The sequence below is a fragment of the Papilio machaon genome, chromosome 7, assembly GCF_912999745.1.
Source record: "Papilio machaon chromosome 7, ilPapMach1.1, whole genome shotgun sequence".
NCBI lineage: Eukaryota > Metazoa > Arthropoda > Insecta > Lepidoptera > Papilionidae > Papilio > Papilio machaon.
The window spans coordinates 4,773,585-4,781,576 of NC_059992.1; positions in this window are offsets into that span (position 1 = coordinate 4,773,585).

Consider the following 7,992-nt stretch of genomic DNA (forward strand, 5'->3'; position numbering starts at 1 on the left):
TATTTTGTAAAGGCAATATCTTTTTTACTATTGTTAGTTGTTTTTTGTATTGACAAGAATTTGGTTTGCTGAATAAAATAATTCACATCGACGTATTGTGATTTTTATTTCAAATATCTCCAATGTTGTTTTCGGTTTGCTTTTCCATTTTACAAAAGCCTTTTAATATTTCTAGTGTAACATAGAAGTTAAAATTTAAAATTTGCTTTTCATGTTAACATTTTCAGTAAAATATGTATATTATTTAATTTTGAACCATGCTTTATTTTTTATTTTATTTACAAATTTAATATTTTAGAGTATACCTATTTATTATTATATAGTATATTTTAATAGAGCGTTGGTGGCTCAGGGGTTAAGCACTTGACTCGCAATCTGTAGGTCCTGAGTTTGAATCCCACCATGTACCAATGTGTTTTTCGATTTTCGATTTATGTATGTACATTTATTCGACGTTCTTACGGTGAAGGAAAACACCGTGATGCAACCTGCACATATCTAAGAGAAATCAAAGATATGTATGAAATCAACCCGCACTTGGCTAACGTGGTTGACTATGGTTTAGTCACCCCTAACTTAGGGAGGTTCCGAACCCCTCAGTGGGGACGTATAGTGAGCTGATGATTATATGGATGACGATGAAATATTATATTTTAATCTTTTGCTTTTCAAAAAAAGTAAATTATTTAATATTTCATATTAACACAATACGAAAGTTTCGGAAATAAAAATTACTGTATATTTATTTTGAGGCGTTATATTGCAAATATTCCTGTCAAGCGCGGGCGCGGTATGCCGCCCGTCGAATGTACGACGTTGAACAATTTTCTATGTGAATAATTCATGTCGCGGTGTTCGCTCTAGCTTTTAGCATGTCACTATGTAACTGATTCTATTTTTACTTGCCTTCATAAAAATGGTTTTATTTACCAATATACAACTTAAAGTATATGTCTGTTTATATAGCCCATGCGCCATTTTGATCAATGGAATTTGAGTTAAAACGTTAAAATTGATTGAGTTAAGAGAATTAATTTGGCTTTGTAACTGCCATTTAAAGTAGTACTAGTGTGTGGCGTTTAATGTGAAGTTAATGACCAAATTAATTAAACAAACGTTTTCGTTGGTTTATCCACCCGCCAACAAGCCACAATATCAACGCGTGTCTACTCGTGGTAGCACGGCCGTCTTCGATCGAGCGAGCTTGAGATATATGTAAGCTTGCAATTGCGCGAAACAAAAAATGGACTAGAAATGTTAAACTTTTGAAAATGTTATTAAAACAGTATTAAAACAAATTATTTACACAATATGGTGACCAATTATCAATATTACAAATGTTATTAGTTATGTTGGTATATTGACTTTAGCATGACTGAAATTGATTTTTTTAATAATAAATTTAATATAGCAAAAGTTTCATAGTAAAATTCACAATGTCTATGGCCTTTTAGGGTGTCAATTGTTTGGGAGAATCTGTGTTAAAACGGACTATCGATGCGTTGCGCTCCGTACAGAGCAATACTAGGAGCATGTATGTGATATCGTGAAGTAAGAGGCAATGTCGCAGTTGCATGCCAATATTTGCGATATTGGCAATAAAAAAGTGCAGTACTACGAAACACGTACGTAATATGGAAGAGTGAATAGAGATTGCATTATGTGATCCACATCGCGAAGAACCACACAGAGTGGAGAAACACGAGAGATGGTCAAAAAAAGGTCGTGACATTTAGGAATGAGGAAACACGGAGAGAGAAGAGATCGTGGACAGCGTATTTACATAAGCAACTTGTTTTTTAATGTAAACAACAAAGTATATTAGGTTATAAATCATGAAACATGTTGCAGAAAATGGTGTTTTTCTTATATCTTTAGAAAAAAAAAACAATTTACAAATTACTCAACTGAAAACATATTCCGAAACTTTGTGCCCAAACTTCTGTCATAAATTAAGTACTGCAAATTTTTTTTAATATTTTCGCTTAAAGTTGTCAAAAGTACAACACGTAACTTTTTACGGCCCGATGTTTTTGCATAAATCATGTTTCTATTTAAAACAAACGCAAATGATTACAAAGTATAATTTTTCGTCGGCAATTATTGTTTGTTTAAAAGAAAGTAATACGAGTAAGTTACTAATTTTAGTATTTATTTGTTTTGAACAGGAAAGGACTACTAATATTTCATGATTATTCTATGATACTCTGGGAGAGTACATTTTGACAACACATCGTTCAATAAGGAAATTAATTTACATACTTCCTTATACATACTCAGTGTGAAAGTGAATTTAAAAATTAATAGATTTTATCTAAAAAATAAACATAGAAATTCATGAATACAAATATCAAGTTAACATATTATACAAAATTCTAAATGAGAGAAGTCATAACAATAAAATTTAATTCCGGGATTCATTAAAATACATATGAGATGCAGCAAAGTATACAACACAATGTATACGTTAATTATATGCCGTTGTGATTTTGTTTGTCGCAGCAAAATTAAACAAGTATTATTTAATTACGATTGAAACGTTTGATAACGATGAAAACCATTTTACTTTGTAATTAAATTGACCATCATTTACACATTTATGTACACGATCATTTACACATTATGTACATGATAGTTTATACTAAATTTTTTTCTCGACTCAGACGGCTCAGGGTGTTTTTTTTTCACGCAGATGTATATATATTTTTATATATCTTGATTTGTTTTGTGTATGAAAATTATTGGTGTAGTTGACGCCCGGTAGTAGAGCTGCACATTACGTTACCAAAACTTTGTAATGATTCGATAATCCGTGCTAGGTCCTCAGACTTTGACGAGTGTGGTGTCGTTCAATTGCTCGACAGACAGTTTTTACAGTTTAATACATTTACCATGTACTAATCCATTTACTTAAAGGACAATTAACATGATTTATAGTTATATAAAGTAGATTTTCCAACAAACTTGAATATTGATAACATCGATCTAAAGTTTACGTCGTTAGTGGTACCAAGATATTAATTTATGACAAAATTCTTGACCTCTAGAACATTATTTATGGTGGCATTACCATAAATATATCTAGTAAACTTTAGCGGAAAAGTTAACATAGACAGAATTATTTCGTTGAAATTTCTAATTTTCTAAGAACAACAATAACATAAACAAGAGGTTAACGCCCGTATCCTTAGGGGGTAGGCAGCGATCGAGGATTTCCATTTGGCGCGATCCTGACACACATTCTCTAAGAACAGCCGATGATAGTCTAACAAAAAGGTTTAATGAGTTTTCAGATATGTTTATCTTAATGATATTATAAATGCGAATGTTTAGATGGATTGATGGATGTTTGTTTGAAGGTATCTCCGGAACGGCTCAACGGATTTCGATGAAAGTTGGCATAGATGTAAAAAATAGTCAGGAAGAAAACATAGTCTATTAATTAAGTTTTTTCATTTAATTCCGCGAGGACGGAGTCGCGGGCGACACCTAGTTATGTAATAAACTGAAGTAGAAACGAAAGCAATTTTCAATTTTGTGTTGCTATCAAAATGTAACAGTTTATCGCAATTTCACTAAGAAGGCATCAAATTGGCAGTAATCAAGCTAATGAGCAAACTTCGCGTCCGCCAAGAATACGCAATTGGGCATTCAGCTGCTCCCAGGAATAAGATTTTCTTTACTAAATATAAATAGTTATTATGAAATTTCAAACATTTCAAACAATATTATAATATTTTCAATATTGTAATCCTTTTTAACGTTAAAATAATTTCTTAGATAATTTTTAATGGTCTTATTCAAATAGTATTTTCAGGTTTGTTTTCTGAAAAGGTATGCTGAGCTTTTATAATATTTCCATCTAAAAATTATTAGTTTTTGATAAACTTATTTCGTGAAACTGACTTGTTTAATAAAATAAATATTCAATATTTTGAAGCGACGAGAATTAGCTCGCTCTTTAAAGAATGTAAACAAAATTATCCGTTTATGAAAAATAATATCAGCATTTTTAATGAAATAGTCACGTTTCACGCTGCTATATCGACATTCTTCTAGTAAAGAGGGTATTTTGAAATATTATCTACGCATTATATACACGCCTGGTACGTTGAAGTCGCAAGTTATTTTATTTGAGTTCAGTTTGCTATTAATATGATTTATAATAAATCATAAAGTACTTTTTGGACGTTAGTACAGAGCAAATTTTTTTTTCGGTGAGTAAAGAATTACGGTGTATATTTTTCCTGCTGTGGCGTGGATTCAAGGTGTAGTTATGTAAGTAGGTTAGCAGTTAAGATATGGTTTTTACGACAACAGTCGATTGGCGGGATTCGTCGACCGCGTGATCGGATTTCCGTTCCCTTAATCATTAAACTATTGAAGCTTTAAATAATAATATGAAATAACTTTTTGTTCACCTTTTATCATACGGATTTAACTGTCTCGACCGTTTAATTGTCGACTACATCCTGTAAAACCTGTAAGGTGCAAAAAAAAGGTGAGTGTTTAATACATTTTTTTAAAATATAGCACTTTTACATTTCAAATTACGATTATAAGCTATTATTAGTTATAGAAAAATGTTAACTGAATTTATGTAAATAAATTTTATTTTAAGCAACTTCACTACCAGCATTTTGATACATTCATCAAATTCTGCGCGACGCTTCACGTAATATACTGCGGAATAACTTGTAGGCAACAGATATGAGATTGGTTCCAAGTTTTACTGCCTTAATTTTACACCGACAGATTTTATTCCAACCAATCTGTATATATTTGACGCTTGTACAATATTTATCAAACGTCATGCTTTCATACGCCTTTTATAAAAATTGGAGTGAACAGAAATAACCATTAGGGTACGTTAGACAACCGTCGTGAATATAGAAAAAATCGTTTTCCTCATTTACTGCAAAATATCTTACCTATTTAATCTTAAAAACGAAATGTTTGAGCACAGATAGGATACGTAGATATTTGTTATTTTTAGTCGTAAAACTTACTGGAAATTTCATCAAAATATGAAATTAAAATTTGGTTTCACTAAATCGATACAGTCCAATGTTACGTTTTAACTAAATATTTTCTGAAGTTTAAAAATTAGCACTGAAAATGGAGTTAACACAAAAACTTTACAGAAAATGTATCTCGCATTCTGGAAATGGAGCCCTAAATTTTGTGCGATGTCAGCGCCCGCACCTATTATTTTGATATGTTGGTGCAGTCTTAATTCCCCCTTTAAAGTTTCTCTTTTAAAATGTCTCTGAAACTGATGTTTATGAGAATAAATATGTAATTAACACAAACGTAAAATACATACTTGTATTTCATTTCAATGAGGAAACCAACTGAATATTGGTTTCACAATCGTTCCGAAACATATTTCAAAGCATACGTCTCCAATTTATATTCGGCTTTATTGAATGAGGCGAGGCGTTAAATCCATATAGAATACGAGCACAGGTGGCTCGAATATTCTTGCCAATGAGACGTGATCGGGAACTCAATTATTCGAACAATATAGTGTGAAATTTAAGTCGACCAAACTCATCAAGTCTCTAAATTCATGTGTTGTCCATCTTTATATTTAGAATACCTCTTTTTAAAACCTCTTTTTATTGGGTGGTAATTTAAAAACTATTATAACTACGTAATGTAGTCTAATTATCTCCATTGGTCAATGAGATGGACTATGTACAGATTGCAAATTAATGTTTGTATTGAGCAATTAAACTTGATTCGTCTATTAGAACAACTTTATTTCTTTATTTGTAAAATTGGTAATAAGAATTATCTTTATTTATAGAGATAAATTAATACTTGTGTTATTTATAATCTTATTAATAATTCTGGGTATATATGAGGGTTTCATAGATAAAGTGAACAAACTGTTTGGGAACAATTTAGGCGACATTGCAATAGCCAAAAATAAAAAAGTCTGCGTGAAAGCCGGCAAACGAACGATCGCATTGGATGTTGCAAAATAAAAAGCATTAATTGCTCACTGTCTAAAGAATGAATAGGATAAATCAATAGCATTCATTCGAGTTCTTCTTAAATATACAAATTTTAAAAATGTTACTTTGACTGTACGTAAATTTGAGTGATTCGTAAGAATTGTTTTTGTTGAGAACTACTGAAAACTAATTTTATATTCGTCTTCAATTTTACACAAAGAATTAATTGCGCAGTGACATATAAACTTTGTTGGCTTTCTTGTGTAGTTACATCGATTATTATTGAAGTAATCGAAACTGTACGAATAATTCTAATACAAGGACGCTGGATGTGTTCCGAGCCCAAGGATCCATCCGCGTTTAAGATAGTTTAAATAATCCTTTCCCGCTGTAATGTGTAAAGCAATTTGGAACGAAATATTACATTATTTTGTGTTAAACATTAACCTCTTTTCCCGCAAGAATTTAAATGAACTTTTACGCACGAGTGATGATAAGGGTTAAGGATCATCTATGTGTTTGCGGAAATATTTCTTGTTTATACAGTTAACGGATTTATGAACGTTAAATAAAATATATGTTAATAACATGTCATATTTATAAACTTCTTAGTCTATCCTTTGACAAGGTTTACATTTACATGTACTATTCTTTTCATTCACATAGGCGTTGTCTATCAAGTACAGTAAGGCCCTTTGTTCATAAGGCAACGTTAATTTTCGAAACTCGACGATTTAAGTTGCTAAGCAAATTACGTCACATAATGTTATAAAGTTTCATACACAGGTACGCATCATCGACATTTCTATGTGTCATCGCCAAAGTCAGTCACTCGCTAAGCTCTACGCACACAAGGCGACGTAAATTTTGAAACGCGGCGATTTCAGTCGCTGACTTAATACAAGTTATGGAGGTTCTTACCCAGCGCGAGTCGCCGACATTTTGTTCTTTTGTCGTCACCATCAGTCGCTCGCAAAATATACAATATTTGTTTTTAAGACTTACGTTGTCTTGTATGTCAAAGGTCTTAATTGAATATTTTAAAGGTACAAAACCAACCATCAGATAAACAACTAGTTATTTCACCTTGTAGGCTTGTAGGTTTTTAGTATGAACTTTCTCTGTATTATACTTCTTATGGCATGCCATCTACCGGTATACGTTGTTTGTGAGGAAAATATACTTCTTATTACTTTAGATTTGACATTCTTAAGGTTTCATTTTGTTTGAAAGTTTTCTTAGGCATTTTAATAGGATTCGTGGAACTTTTCTTTAGGTTGAGCCTTAATTGAATTCGAAAACATAAAAAGTCGATAAAAGTATTTTACATTGTATTTATTATTTGAAACTGCTTTTGTTTTTAACTTTGAAGTTACTGTTAATTTAAACTTGAATTGTAATTGAAGAACTGTCACCATACGAAGTTTCAACGTTTCAACCAGTTTCAATATCCGCATCGTCTATGCCCTGACTAAAAGTCAGTCTAAATATAAGCTAATGCTTTATTACAAAGCTACATCCTTATAAACATAAGTAAAAAAAAACAACTTTATTGAACAATTCACTCCTTCGCATAAAATTTAACATTTTTGTTTTCCATCTCTTATATTGAAATGCGATGTGAAAAGCAATTCGTTATTTAAAGGTTAAAAGAAACCAATAGGCTTTTATCTTGGCGCTTCGTGCTCGTGCCAAGAAATATTCTAGAAGATGCGATATAGCTTGCTCATACGTTGCGTTTGACGTTTTGACGTGTGCCGATAAACGTGTTTATTGTTACCAATTTGAAACTAAAATGCAATCCACAAAATTGTTGTTTCCTTTGAATGCTTGCCAGCAAACTTTCTCAACTAATCCAATCGCGTTTATACTGTAAACAACAACATATTATTGGAAACGAATTGCACATGTTTATAAAAATTGAGTTGGCAAGGTGTCCCTATGTAAAAAGATTCCCAGTCCCAAAGATTAGGAAGTGTTTGCTGATTTTGTTCACAGTATTTGAAATAAAATTTTTAAAACCAATAAA